Source organism: Eulemur rufifrons, chromosome 7 (genome assembly GCF_041146395.1).
Source record: "Eulemur rufifrons isolate Redbay chromosome 7, OSU_ERuf_1, whole genome shotgun sequence".
Taxonomy (NCBI): domain Eukaryota; kingdom Metazoa; phylum Chordata; class Mammalia; order Primates; family Lemuridae; genus Eulemur; species Eulemur rufifrons.
In genome coordinates, this window is record NC_090989.1 from 220,712,136 (window position 1) to 220,727,939 (window position 15,804).

The 15,804-nt window shown below is 40.6% G+C and overlaps 1 pseudogene; it reads left to right on the forward strand.

Moving 5' to 3' along the window:
- Positions 1–2,753: 2,753 nt before the first annotated feature.
- LOC138387208 (testin-like) lies at positions 2,754–3,984 on the forward strand (annotated as a pseudogene).
- Positions 3,985–15,804: the final 11,820 nt, after the last annotated feature.

Below are 15,804 nucleotides of genomic sequence, written 5' to 3' on the forward strand. Positions count from 1 at the left end.
TAATTATTAACATCCTCATCTATTTTAACTCAGAACCATACTGGGAGAGGCAGGGACCCCAGCTAAATGAATCCCACTCTCTCAAACACTTCAAGTGGTAACAGCTAATACCAGTTGTAATATTGCCGGTTTACAGGCCATAGCACATGTGTTTGGCTGCCCTTCCCTGGAGGCTCATTTAGGTGTGAAAAGGAAGGGACTAGACATAAAGATTCTCTATGTTCTTGCTGTAGCTGGGGAAGCAGAAAGTCACTAGAGAGGTGGTTACGTTTGGGGAATGGGACCTGATATACTTGGTATACTACTAGTGTTTAATCAATTTTAAGATACAATGGGCCAGGCGTGGTGGCTCACGCCTGTAATCCTAGCACTCTGGGAGGCAGAGGCAGGCGGATGGTTTGAGCTCAGGAGTTCGAGACCAGCCTGAGGAAGAGTGAGACCCCGTCTCTACTAAAAATAGAAAGAAATTATATGGACAACTAAAAATATATAGAAAAAATTAGCCGGGCATGGTGGCACATGCCTGTAGTCCCAGGTACTCGGGAGGCTGAGGCAGAAGGATCGCTTGAGCCCAGGAGTTTGAGGTTGCTGTGAGCTAGGCTGACACCACGGCACTCTAACCAGGGTGACAGAGCAGGACTCTGCCTGAAAAAAAAAAAAAAAAAAAAAGATACAATGTACCAGAGATTTTCTAACTTCTATATATTGTAATTTAACTAATACTTATTAAGCAGTTAGTATCCAGAATGCATTCTGATAGGTAATGCGAGTATGGTGAGGCAGGTGGGAGCAGAAATAAGGAAATTGGTTGGAAGCTTTAAAAAAGCAATTGGATCCTTCTCCCTACATTCTTAAGGCTATTCTATGTCACTGAGTTACTTCCCTTTCCCCACGATGGCCAAAGCTTGGAAAGGTTAAAACAGAGTCTCTACTTAGGGGGAAGCCATGCATAGTTGAAGTGTGAGTACCAGTCTGAAAATGTGTGGCTTAAGTGAATAACTACTCAGCTACCAGACTGCTAGCAGACAGGCCTCACACATCACCCATAAGATACTTCTCCAGGACATCAGGCTAAGTGGCAGACTTAACATGACATTAGGAGTTCCCCAAATAACAGCCCAGCCAAATTGCCCTACAGGGAAACTCAGCCTTAACAAGACCCACTAATGCCCTCAGAGATTCCAATCAGAGATCAGATTCCGCCACCCTGAGTCACAAGAGGTCAAGCTACGGTTATCAGAAATCTGAGGAAAATTTATAACATGGAACACACAGGTGAGAATAGACCAAATGAAAGACTTGGAGAAAGCAGGCAACAAAGAGACGAAAACTTCAAAAAAATTCTCATTAATATCCCCAGAGAAAGAATTTTTATACTGATAGATTGCTAATAGCTAACTAGCATTTATGGAAAAATAATAAGATGGTATATAATAAATTCAGAAAGCAAAAAGAACTCTTGGAAAATAAAATTGGATAGCAGGGAGCAAAGTCAACAGAAGTTTTGTAAAAGGAGTGTCAAGGAAATCTTCAAAATAACTATGAAACTAAGAGATCCCAGAATGAATACAAACTGTGACAAAACAATCTAACTGTATCGTAAATGTATAAAACAACCTCACTGAAAAGGAATCGGGGAAGAAAGATGCTGACCTAAGTTATATTGGAAGTATACGGAGTCTTAAGACTAAAGTGAAAGAAACTATATACAAGCACTGAACTCTAGTTGATAAAGTTATTTCCCATGAGGGTACCAGTTAACAATTTTGATACCATGATACGTGCATTCTGGAATTGAACAATCAAGTAAAGGGATGGGGAATGCTATGAGCCAGGGTTCTCACTGTTAGAGTGGGAGTTTATAGATAAGCAAGGGAGGCAGCTAGAATGATCCATGTGATAATAGATTAGACATCAGCATGAATTCATGTTTAGCTTAATATAGATACAGATTTTACATATAGAATTATTTATATATATGTATATACACATATATTTTTTACTTTGTCAGCTAAGAAGGCCTACAAGCAAAATGCTCCATTAGCAACAAACACACCTAGTGCTCAGATCTGGGTTTCTAATGCCATTTTCCAGTAAAAGGAACCAGGTCTTCTTGGAGAAATGTCTGATTCTAGGACCAGGGCAGGAAATATACAAGATGAGCCTGGAGTATCTTATGGTGTCAGAAGATAGGAAAATGCTCATAAACAAATAGATAAGCCCATAATGTTGAAGGTATGACAAAAGGTCAAAGGAGCCAACTGAAAGAATCCCTAATAGCCAAAGCTGGAATAATTCCAGCAACAGCATAAAGAAAGTAGTATTTGATTATAACCCAAAGTATAAAATAAATATTCATGAGTCCATACTGCTATAAATAAATATGTGAAGGAAAAGAGAAAAATCTCCCATGCAGGAGAATTTCAAGTAATTTGTGTAGATATTGTGTCCTCAGGGAGGTGGAGCATAGCTCTCCACCTAAGCATGGGATACACACAATGACTTATTTCCATGGAGTATGGTATGAAAAGGGGGTAAAATCGGAACTTTACAGTACAGACCTGAGAAACACCCCTCAGGCGATCGAGGTTAACATCAACACTGATGTCATGTTCATAATACATACCCTTGACGAGAATGGCGCTTTACCAGAAAGCAAATGTTATCAACTTTAACCATATAAAAGTCAAAGTATAGGTGACAGAAGTTAAAAAGCTGCCGCCAACCGGGCAGCGGAAGTTCGACGGCGCCAGATGGACTTAGGTCATGAGCAAGGATTTGCAACCCCCTGTTTACCATGCAAAGAAAAATGTGAAGGCTTCGAACTGCTCTTCTGGAGAAAAATATGTTGTAACTGCACATGCAGCCAAGAACATGATGTCCTCTTGACCAATGAAGAGGATCGAAAAGTGGGGAAATTTTTGAAGTCACCAAGTATACCACCCTGATTGCAAAACTAAAATCAGACTGAATTCCCATGTATAAACGCAATGTTATGATATTGACCAACACAGTTAGTTGCTGTCAAGAAGAATGTCTCCGTCAATACAGTCACCTATGACTGGGCTCCTCCTGTCCAGAATCAGGCACTGGCCCGGCAGGACACACAGATGATGCCAAAGGAAAAGCAGCCGGTGGCAGGCTCGCAGGGGGCGCAATACCGGAAGAAGCAGCTGGCAAAACAGCTCCCTGCACGCGACCAGGGCCCCTCAATGTGCCATGAGTTGTCTCCCAAAGACGTGAAGGAAATGGAGCAGTTGGTGAAGGAATATAAGAATGATGCTGTAGGAATAGGAGATGTCAAACTTCCCTGTAAGATGGATGCTCAAGGCCCCAGCCAAATGTCCCTCCCTGGTGAAGATGAAGCGCCTCAGCAGCGGAGGGGCGCCCTGGAGGACAAGTCTGCTGAGCACAAAGAAACTCAGTATTCCTGCTATTGCTGCAAAATGAGTACGAAGGAAGGCAAGCCAGCCATCTCTGCTGAAAGGGCTGGCTGCAATAAACTGTGGCACTCAGCTTGTTTTGTCTGCAGCACCTGCTATGAACTCCTGGTCGACATGATTTATTTCTGGAAGGAAGAGAAGCTGTACTGTGGCAGACATTACTGAGACAGTGAGAAGCCCCGATGTGCTGGCTGTGATGAGCCGATGTTCAACAATGAGTATAACCAGGAAGAAAACCAGAATTGGTACCTGAAACACTTCTGCTGCTTTGACTGTGACAACATCCTACCTGGGGAAATATACATGATGGTCAATGACAAATCCAACTGCAAGCCCTGCTAGGTGAAGAATCACGCTGTGGTATGTCCAGGATGCCACAATGCCGTTGATCCAGAAGTCCAGTGGGTGACCTACAACAGTCTGGCATGCGTCCACCGAGCTTCCCGTGCTCCTGCTGCAGCAAGTGTCTCAGGAGCAGAAGTTCGTGCCAGTGGAAGGAATGGTTTTCTGTTCAGTGGAGCGTAAGAAGATGGTATCTTAGGAGGAGGGCACCCGGCTGTATTGAACCATAGCTATCCAAAATGGTCTGCATTTCTACTGTAAAATCCAGTTAAAAAAATAAAAGGCAGAAAAGAAAGTGTAAAAGAAAAACAAACAAACAAAAAAGAAGTTAAAAAGTAAAAAGGGTGAGAAAAGCTCAAGAAAGGAATAGGTGTGATAATGTCCCAATCTTACAGTGTAGAGAATCAGGAGATACAATGGATAGAAAAATGTAACATAATGGATAGGAAAAAAGTAAAATATTTATTATTTAAAATTATAAAGTTAACCAATAGGGGAATTAAAAAGACACAATTATTTGGAAAGCAGAGATGGTATGGTAATTTAAGTAAGCTAAATCTTTTTCTGTCAAAATAGGAACACAAATAATCTTTAAAATTTATAAATCAGGAAATAACAATATAAGCATACTTTTAGCCAAACTGAGATGACACCAGAATAATTAAAATCCAAACCTGTTGAGAATTAAATATGATTCTTCCCAGCAAATGAGACCAGGGTGGAGAGGAATGAGGCAGTTGTTCTTTGTATTATTTGAAATTTTTACCTAACAAGTGCATGTATTACTTTAATAAACACAAAATAAAAGTTATTTTTAATGACTAAGATCCCATTTGTGTCCTGAGGAGTCTTGTAATCTGTTACAAAAAACTTACATTTTCACATGTAAGGGAAGAAGGAAAGAGGGAAAGAAAATGGGAGGTGACAAAAAAATTTTTATTGAGTGTCTACTTTGTGCTGGTGCATTTGGCTGGATGTTTTATGTATGTTATCTATCTCATTTAATCCCTCTGCCATTCCAGTGATTTCCTCCATTTGACTCTGAACAATGCAGGCTGGAAAAGTTAGCTAATTTATTCAAGATCACAAAAGCTCCTATGTGCCAGAGCCAGGAGTCAAATCAAAGCCTTAAGTCATGTATTTTCTCGTATAGAAGACAGTCATCTGAGTACTAAAAATATCTGGATATCAGTAAGATTTCTAAGACAGAAGATGCCTTCCTGCTAGAGGAAGTTATGGCGAAGGGCAGAGTCACCTTAGAGAGCACAGCAGGATAAGGCGAGCTCCAGGCCCTTGGTGAGACCTTCTCCAGAGAAGCAGACTGCTGAGGGCCTGTTTTTGATGTCTGTGTCCTCTCTAACACATTCAAAATGCTTAACAGCTGGAGAGATGAATGATTCATCTAAACCCATCCCAGGAGTCCTGAAATCTATCCCTTTGCAGCAGTAAGACACATGATTAACTGGAAGAGAGACGGCTTCCTGCAAATCCCCATCACCATCAACCCTCCCGTCTTCCCTGTCCCTCACCTATGAGGTTTGGAGACAGGGTCATTTCGTCATACTCTTCCTCAACTGGTCCCCTTCTCAGAAATCTTTTTAGGCATTTTGGGTCACCAACTTATTTTGTTCCTTGGAATAATTTTGTTAAATTCTCACCTCCCTGTTAACTCTTAATTCTTCTTCCTCCTTTCTTCCTCCTTCTTCTTCCTCTTCCCCTCTCTCTCTCTCTGTCTCTCTCTCTCTCTCAGCTGATAACTGTGCCTACCACCTCTCCAGAAATCAGAGACCATTAATTTTATAACCTATAAAGCCAATCAGCTTCTATACACATCGATTCTTCCTTTCCTTCCATGACAGAAGAGGAGCCCTTCTCCTAGACAAAGCTAGCTCTGTTGCTTATGTTTTTTATCCTGTTTGCTCCTGCTTCTCTTGGAATCTGCACCATCCTGTCTCTCCACACCTCCTTCTCCATGAGCATCTTTCCCGTACTATAAAACAGAGGTAAGCTGCTCCCACTGATGGAAATCCTTTCTCTCTTCTCAATCCCACTCTTTCTTCCCAGATGTTTGTGGAGCTCCTCTTCCATGCCGGACACCATGCTGCATGATGAGAATACTTTGGGAAATAAAACAGGCATGACCCTTGCCCTCGTGGCACTTACAGCCTAGTGAGAGAGCTGATGATAAGTAAACATATAAATATAAATTTACAAATTTCCACCAATAAGGCACAGTGATAAGAGAATAAGAGGGAAGTCCTCTAAGTTAGGGTAACCAGGAAAGGACTCATGATCCCATCACTTCCATTACTGGAGTTCAGGCTGTCATCTTTCACCTGGGTTCTAATAAACACTTAACTGAATTCCTTGCTTACAAATTGGCCTTTTTGGTCCTTCTTATATATTTCTATTATAGCTCAGTGTCTAAAGCAAATCCAACCTTGTCATTTCCCTACTTACGCCTTCAGCAGTTTCTCAATACCTGCCAGCTCAGATACTTGAGCTCAACATTTTAAAACACTTAGGTGATTAAAAAGACTACGAGACTACTCTGTAAACAGAGACTAGTGCTGTGAACATGTTTTGTGCTGATGTCAACCTCCAGAACTCCCTTGGGCTTGTTATTTTTGCCAACCACTCTCTATTTTGATTTGTTTTATTTAACAAAACAAAACAAAACAAAACCTTTAGAATTAACAACATCCAATGGAAAACCTGGAGTAATAGCCTCCTCTCCTATGACTACTAAGTAGTCCTAAGAGACAGGTTGGGCTGTGAAACCGCAAAGTGGAGAAGAAAGTGGCTGAAACTCTGGTGAAAGAAGGCGCTCCACAACAAGAGTGGCAGGAAGGACATGTCAACGTGAGCTCCTAGACAAACTTTTGACACAACATCCTCTTTTTCAGTCTCTTTCCTCCAGCTGTTGCAGGAGTCCAGACTTAACATTTTTTCTTAAAATGCTATTAGGAAAACTAGTCAACTGAAAACAACATAAAAATAAATCTGGTAAATTTCTCCTTTGGTGAAATGGGCTTCCGTGAATTGGCCATGGAGTGAATTTTCCTTAAGAGTCTAGAGGAATTTGACATTCTGCCTATTTGACAGATTCCACCAGGGGGGAAGTGGGTTATGTGGGTCAAGGTTAATGCCATGAGCAGAGGAGCTTCTGCCCCACTTCCTTTTTAGTAGTTGGGAGGATACTGCATCACTGGTTGCCTCCATCAGCTTGTGGATAGCAGAGGATGGGCCTGAATTTAGCACTCCCAAGCTGCCCCAAAAGGAAACATGGAACTTAGTTGAGGGTCTGATTAGGAACTTGCTAGAAGCTGTCTTGACAAAGTGGATAAGAAACCTGTCAGTTGTGGACCAGAGCTGGTTCACTGGCTCAGAGACCTGACTATTAAATTGTCAGAAATTTTGCAAGCCAGTTGTTAAACATAACAATTATTAAAAAATAAGTTACTTAAATTTACAATTAAATAAATTCTCTTAAAAATAAAGATAAAGGCCGGGTGTGGTGGCTCACGCCTGTAATCCTAGCACTCTGGGAGGCCGAGGTGGGTGAATCGCTCGAGATCAGGAGTTCGAGACCAGCCTGAGCAAGAGCAAGACCCCGTCTCTACTAAAACTAGAAAGAAATTATCTGGACAACTAAAAATATATATAGAAAAAATTAGCTGGGCATGGTGGCACATGCCTGTAGTCCCAGCTACTCAGGAGGCTGAGGGAGGAGGATCGTTTAAGCCCAGGAGTTTGAGGTTGCTGTGAGCTAGGCTGATGACACGGCACTCACTCTAGCCCAGGCAACAGAGTGAGACTCTGTCTCAAAAACTAAAAATAAAAATAAAAAGATAAAAATACTCAAAATTATCACTCCACAGTTATGCTACATTTTACTATTACTATGCTGTTGAGGTTATTTACATCTATTGTATCTGTATAGCACATCTCTTTCCAATTTCACATTTGGTGACATCACATTGGTAGCTTGAAATGCCAAGGTGGGAATGTTCAAATCACAAAGGTCTTCAAATACCAAAAATCAGGGCTCTCCCCACTCAGAATCAACTGCTAATCATTTGCATCACACCTCTGCCTCTGGTCTTCGTAGCAGGCTAGACTTCCTGTACAAGGAGCTAGGGGAGTCACACTGGACCTCTACAGCACTAACAAGGTAGGGCCATGTCAGTAATGATAAGAACGGTCCGTGAATGACACCAGCTGCAGGTTTCAATGTCAGATACCAGCGGAACACCCCAGGATGGCAGAAGTCCCCCTCAGTGGTCACAAGTCCAGAGATTAGCCCAGACCAGCCATGACACAGCAGACACCAGCAATGTTTAAAGGATGCCAAGGACCCTGGATCTTCCTCTGCCACCCTGACATCATTTAAAAGCCTCACATTCAGATGCCATTTTGGCAAAAAATAGGGAGGGAGCAGAAATCTGAAAAACCGAGCACTTTTTGAAAAGAGATGAAGAATTTACCTAAAGAAATGGTTCTCTTCATAGAATTGAACTTAATAGAATTTCAGTCCCAGATTGCTAGTACTGAAATTTCACTTATCACCCAAGCCAATCCTGTTGGGATGGGGGTGGTTAAGTGAGGATGATTGTTAGTGAGGACAGACCATTATAAAAAAAGGAGCCACCCAAAGCAATCTTAAGCAAAAGGAACAAATCTGGAGGCATCACTTTACCAGACTTTAAGCTATACTACAAGGCTATAGTAACCGGAACAGCATGGTACTGGCACAAAAATAGAGATGTAGATCAATAGAACGTAAGGGAGAATGCAGATATGAAACCATCCTCGTATTGCCATCTGACCTTTGCCAAAGAAGACAGCAATATACGCTGGGGAAAAGAATCCTTATTCAATTAATGGTGCTGGGAAAACTGGATAGCTACATGTGGAAGATTGAAACAGGATCCACATCTCTCACCATTCACAAAAATTAATTCAACAGGGATAACAGACTTAAATCTAAGACACGAAACCATAAGAATTCTAGAAGAAAATGCTGGAAAAACTTTTTTATATAGGCAAAAAATTTATGAGGAAGACCCCCAAAACAATCACAGCAATGGTAAAAATAAATAAATGGAACTTGATCAAATTAAAGAGCTTCTGCACAGCTAAGGAAACAACCAACATAGCAAATAGATAACCTACGGAATGGGAGAAAATATCTGCATGCTATACATCTGATAAAGGGCTAACAATCAGAATTTACAAAGAACTCAAGCAAATCAGCAAGGAAAAAAAAAATCAAACAACCCCATTAAAAAGCGGGCAAAAGACATGAACAGTAGCTGCTCAAAAGAAGATAGACTAATGGCCAATAAACATATGAAAAAATGTTCAACATCACTAATCATCAAAGAAATGCAAATCAAAACCACAACTAGATATCATCTAACCCCAGTGACAATGGCTTTTATCAAAAAGTCTCAAAACAATAGATGCTGGCATGGATATGGAGAGAAAGGAACACTTATACACTGTTGGTGGGACTGCAAAGTAGTGCAACCTTAGAAAAATAGTATGGAGATCCCTCAAAGGACTAAAAGTAGACCTACCATTTGATCCAGCAATACTACTGGGTATTTACCCAAAGGAAAAATGTCATTTTATCAAAAAGACACTTGCACTAGAATGTTTATTGTAGCACAATTCACAATCGCAAAGATGTGGAATCAACAAGTGCCCATCAATTCATGAGTGGATTAATAAAATATACGGTATATATACACCATGGAGTGATACTCGGCCATAGAAAAAAAAATGAATTAATACCTGTGGCAACAATCTGAATAGAACTAGAGACCATCCTCCTAAGTGAAGTATTGCAAGAATGGAAAAACAAACACCACATGTACTCACTATTAAATTGGAACTAACCGATCAGCACTCATGTGCACAGGTGTAAGTATAACTCAGTAGAAATCATGCAAATGGGAGGAGGGAAGAGGGGATGGATGAAATCATACCTAAGGGGTATGATGTACACTATCCGGATAATTGGCACACTTATAATTTTGACTCAAGCAGTACAGAAGCAACCAATGTAACCAAAAATTTGTGCCCCTATAATATTCTGAAATAAAATAATAAATAAAATAAATAAGAGTCATACTTTGTTGTTGTTGTTGTTGTTATTGCATACTTAAGAACAGTGTGTATAAATTTACACTCCTGCTACAATGGTGATATTAAACTTTTATTAAGCAGTGCAAGCTATTAATATCAGTATCTTCCATGTGCAGATGAAGAAATCAAGGCTCAGAAAGTTTCTGTAATTTACATAAGATCCTATAGCAGGAAGGAGACAAAGGAGGCCTTTAAAGAAAGGTTGCTATGACTGAAGGGATTGAGCCCTAATGTTTTACTGCCTGTCATCAACTCTATTCAGTCCTTCCTTGGGTTTTTTTGGTTGTCTAGGTACTGCTGAATGGCTAGGACAAGCCAGGAGAGGGCCTCCCCTCAGGGCAGCTTGCGGAACAGATAGCCTGGGAACCAAGTCAAGTCGGGAAGGCCATTCCTTTAGAGGCTGACCATGAATACCTTAGGGTCTAAGACAAGAAATGAAATGTCACTGGAAAGAAAGTTGAGATCACAAGCTAAGTGCACAAACCATGAAGAAGGCAATTGGGTAGCAGGGCTGGCAACTAATAGAGTTGAGAGCCTGGAGCAATGACTGAGGTGAGGCGTAGAGAGGTTGGACCATGAAGAACTAAATGCAGGAATCCTGAGCAAGTTTCCTTCCATGCAGGGCCAGGCTCATCTTGCTGGAGCAGCAGTATCCTCATAAAGGGGCCACGCCAGGCATGGAAACAGCCCTTCTCCAAAGGGATTATTACTCACGCCCTCTCTCCCACTACCCTGCATGCCCAACACTGCTATCTCCATCTGACTCTTGGTTGTTTTGAAAAGTAAGTATTTTTGTTAATTTGGCAAAGTAATTCATGCAGCTAATTTTAGAAATTCAAATAATATAGAAAGATTTATTAGAAAAAGCGAAGTCATCTGACTCAACCCACCCCCTTTCCAAATCCAACTCTCCACCAAACTTCTGTAAACATCCAAATGCCCCGTGTCCTCCCACGGCTCTCACACAACAGCACATGCCAGAACCTGTCCCAGCATTCCTTCCCTGCTTTTATTACCCCAGAGACAGTGGGGAGGGCCCAGCATAAAGGTCCCAAGATGCAGAGCCTTTGTGAATACAAATAGATTGAGATTCAGGGTAGGCATGGGAGAAAAGGGAGTGTGTCTACTCAGGCCCCTTTTGTTTCACTGATTTCCATGGGTGGATGGATGGTTTCTCCCTATTGTCTGCTATATATTGTATTCTTTGCCAGCTCAAGGGAATGAGTCAGTGTTTCCCTCCTCCTTTACTTCCCATACTTTGATAATACAGCTCTCTACAATCTTGTTGATCTCCACTAATACTAAGAAGGCCCTCAAACACAATTTGAGTACAAAGATACATTTTTTCATCTTGGTAGCAGAACTCTGTTCTGGGCTCTGGTGCTGCAATAGCTTCAGTTTTCCTTTGTCTGCTGTCCTAAAGGACATCATTCTTGTATTCAATCATTCAACAAACATTTGCTAAGCACCCACTCTCTGCCAGGTGCACGGTCAGCACAGTGGACACCATTTAAATGCACAGTCTGTGCCCTTGTGCTGTAACGGCCCAGGAAGGAAGTCAGCTGGAAAAGCCACTACAAGGCAGTGTGGCGAACCTTGTCACAGAGACAAGGTTACATGTATGCACTAGGAAAGGCACTGCACCCCTGACTGAGTGGTCAGGAATAGCTTTCCAGAATGGGGATGGGGAGGTGGGTTTTGACGAAAGCCCAGTCTGAGCTAGAGGTCCGTGGAGAGCATCCAGGGGCATAGATTGTGGCAGAGCAATCTTCCAGAACTGATCAGAGCCCCAAACTGCTGATGGGCCATTCATAATACCTGGACAACATCTGTCAATTTTCTGGATTAACATCTTAAATCCTGAGTGTTTAGACAATGGAACCTATCAGATTTGGGCTGCTATAAACCAGTGCCCCAGTTTAAGAACTATCTTTGGACCCAGATCTCTGCAGCCAGCTCTCTCTGCTCTTTGGTTCTGGCCTGGAGTTCTGGTCTAGCTTTGCTGCTTCCGGAGATCCAGTTCCAATATTTGTCACCCAGATACTTCCTTCCTCTTAGGACTGAGCACTCCAACGCCCTGCAAGAGGAAGCAAAGTGTTTCTCAAAGCTCCATTCCTACCATTTCAAGAAATGATACGAAGGATAAAGGAAGCAGGATTGTATGGCACAGGGAAGTCCCCAGAACCTCAGCCAATCTCCTCCTAAAATTTCATTTTGGTCTCTCATGCCTTTGTCTACACACTTTGGTATCTATTAAGCTGAGATTCATCTGAGAAAAATAATATTTGGAGCAAATAAATTGCAAATTTTTTTTTTTATTTTGGTGGAAAAAGAACATAATAACACTGAAGACTAGAAAATCAGAAACCAGTGAAGAATGAAACAATCCAGGTCTGAAAGGCTGAGACTGAATTTCACAAGTTTTCCCAGGATTAGACCTCCCTTGAAAGAGATGAAAGAGAAACGAGGGAGGAAAAGAGGCCAGGGAAGGGAAAATCATAAGGCAACAAAGAAGGAGTGACTGAGCTAGAGAGAGGGCCAGAGGCTAAGCAGGTAGGAGGAGATAAAACGCTAAAACTAGGACCATATAGATGAACAAGTTTATAGGAAATGCACATTAAAATAAGCACTAAAAAGAGGCAAAGGAGGCACCATAGCAAAGTATGGATGATACCATACTCGGTTCACAGAGAATCATTTTGACTTTGGCTGATTATAAAAAAGTCCAGCCAAAGACCCGTCAACTGTGCCATTCCCTGTTGTTTTCTATACACAACTTCTTCCAGCTAATCCACATCCTCTGTATGGCTGCCCCAGCAGGGAACACACTTGTACCTGGGATAGGAGTCACCTCTCTTAACTCATCACATGGGAAAGGCATTGAGTTCTGGTTGTTTTCAAAGGTAAAATTAAATTTCTTCTGCCTGCTTTTGTAAATTCCTTCTAAGTTACTCCTCTACGCTTCCCTGATTCGTTTTCTGACAGGAAAAAGTCAAATGAGCAAAGAGTCCAGTTATTTTCTATGTGTAGGAGAAAGGGACTACAGCAACTCTGAGAAATCATTAATCAAAACTAATTCATGGCATGAAAAATTCTACACACACACACACACACACACACACGCTTACATTCACATATGCCACTTCTGGGAGCACGTGTTCTTGAGGGCAGTGTTTCACCAATAATCCACTAAAAAGACAAATCAAATTTTAACCTAAAGGAGGACATATATTTTCAAGTTGTCTACTAGGTAGATATTGATGGCCCCTTTTTCCATATTTTATCACTATAGTTCCGAACAGAAAATTATAGCTTAGTGTTTTAGAGATCAACCCACTGGTGAAAAAAAGATCTCTTCAAATTGTTCACCCAGTATTCAGAAGTGTATCTTTCCAACGCAGAAAAAAATGTCAAAGGGAAAATTTCTACCCATATGTCTCTCCTGACAAAAATAGAGAAGATAATGTTACTGTACCCTAGGAGTTTAGAATAAAGCTGGTGAGGACACATTCAGGAATTTTTTGAAGCACCACTGGGAACTATTTACAGGCTTTAATTGTAAGTAGTAAATTCAGGTTACCATGTTACCCTGAAAACATTATTTTGCTCCATGAGCATTGGAAAGTATTGATTTGGATATAGGGATTTATTTGTCCACTGAGTCTTTTAGAAAACATGTTCTGGTTCTTTTTACAATCCCAGCCTATCTTCCTGGCTTTATATGGAAATTAATTTCTTTTGCTATCATACCCCCTGCTTGATCTAAGGCATATATAAGATTCAACTATTAATACATCTCTTCGGAGCTTAGCAAATACTCATACTGAGGCTTTCTGGAAAAGAAAGAACTTTAACAGCATCTGGGGAAGGGTGGTCAATAAGAAGGATTGTGCGTCACTTGAGCAAGAAAGAGGGATTTTCCTTGGAGCAAGAGGGAACTAGTTAAGCACAAGCATGTTAGAGTAAGCACTGAGGAAGAACTTCTGTGACAAATACAATGCCTAACAAATTCTAAAATTAACTACCCAGGAATATCTGTTATAGGAGACACTTAAAAGAATTACTCATGTTATATCACCATTTCTTTTAAATTGTTTAAGCAATAAAAGATTTATAATGATGAACGTCCTAAACTACATTAGAGGATTAAAAAAAGCCACATCCACAAATCACTTCTATTATGAAGGTTTATTGCAAAGTTACATAACTATGTGGGCTCAGACAAGAAATCTGTCTTCAGCCACTCTGCCCCACTAGGTTCTACGTCTTCCAATGCTGGGCTACAGGATCCCAGGAGCTTAGGAGGCATAACTCGACACCCAAGACTGCAACCCAAGCTTGAATGACTCCTCTTCTTTGGTTCAACTAACATCGTTAGCTTCCAAAAGAAGGAATTTGGGTGAATTTTCTATCATTCAGTATGCAGTAGCAGTAACTTTTTTAGGTAGAAAACAAGCAAAGAAGTCTCAGTGTAACAAACCACCTTTCTCCATAAATAGACATCTTGATTCAATTGACTATGGCTAGGACAGCGGGGTTTGTTTGATTAAGAAACAGTGCTGTGTGGATTATATTGGATTCTGCAAAAAAAGAACTGGTTGAAGTCACTTTTCTTAAAAGGTTATTTTGCCACAAAAATATCCAGGATAAATAAGATTGAAAAAGAAAGAATAAAATAAAAAGGAAAGATATATGCAACGCACATGACAGAGTATTAAAACTCCTAATATTAAAAAAGTCTGAGAAGGAGAAAGAGAAGGAAGAGGAGGAGGAGGAGAAGGAGGAAGAGGAGGAGGAAGACGAGGAGGAGGAGGAGAAGAAAAAGAAGAGAAAGAGGAAGAGGAAGAGGAAGAAGAAGAAGAAGAAGAGGAGGACTGCAATAGAAAAAATGGACAAAGAAAGAAAAGATGTTTGTGTTTCTTGGGGTGGGCTACCTGGCATCTGAATGTCCATCTAATGCAGGCAAGTGTTGGTGGAAAGTAAGCCAAAGAGGCTGGAGAATCCCACTTCTACCCACAGATTGCTATAGTTCAGGCATGTGACAAAGACTCAGTCAAGCAGGTGCTCCCACCTGGTATTGACTCTTTAGGAATGATGTAAAAACAGAGGGGCATTTGGGACTTTATTCACAGTAGTATTGGGAGTTCCAAGACAGTAGTAGTAGGTTGTAGAGAGGATGCCAATGACAACATATTAACTGTTTTGTCCTGTGGTATTAAATGTACTGCATTTCCCATCACCCAGCCCCCCTTTATCAAGCCTTGTTCTCCAACCTTTTCATCGATTCTGTATATATCCTTCCAGAAAAATCCCCATCCATCTAGGTTAACCAGAATTGGCTTTTGTTGTTTGTAACTAAGAGCCCTGACTGATAGAGGAAATGAATTGACAGTTCTCAAATGAAGCAACATGTGTGGATAATAGAAAAAAGGAAAGTTGTCCAATCCCACAAATAATCAAGGAATAGTAAATAGGATAAAATATGCCTTTTCACTATGTTAGCAATGATTAAAAGAATTGTTAAAATCTAGTGTTGGCAAGAGTGTATGTAGGGAAAGAAAGCAAACTGTTAATGGGAATATAAATTGATGCAACTTTTCCAGAAGGCAGACTGGAAATGTATCTCAGTATTTTAAATGTGTATACCCTTTGATCAGCAATTCTACCACTACTAATTTATCTTAAAGAGATAACTAGTCAAGGTGTAGCAGAATTATTTATATGACAGCAATGTTTACAACAAAAAAAAAGAAAATAATCTAAATGGCTATCAATATAAAAATTGTTAAATTATGATAAATCTTTACAAAAGAATATAATTCAGCAATTAAAAAGGCCAGGTTATAGCCATATTTAATGAGAAACA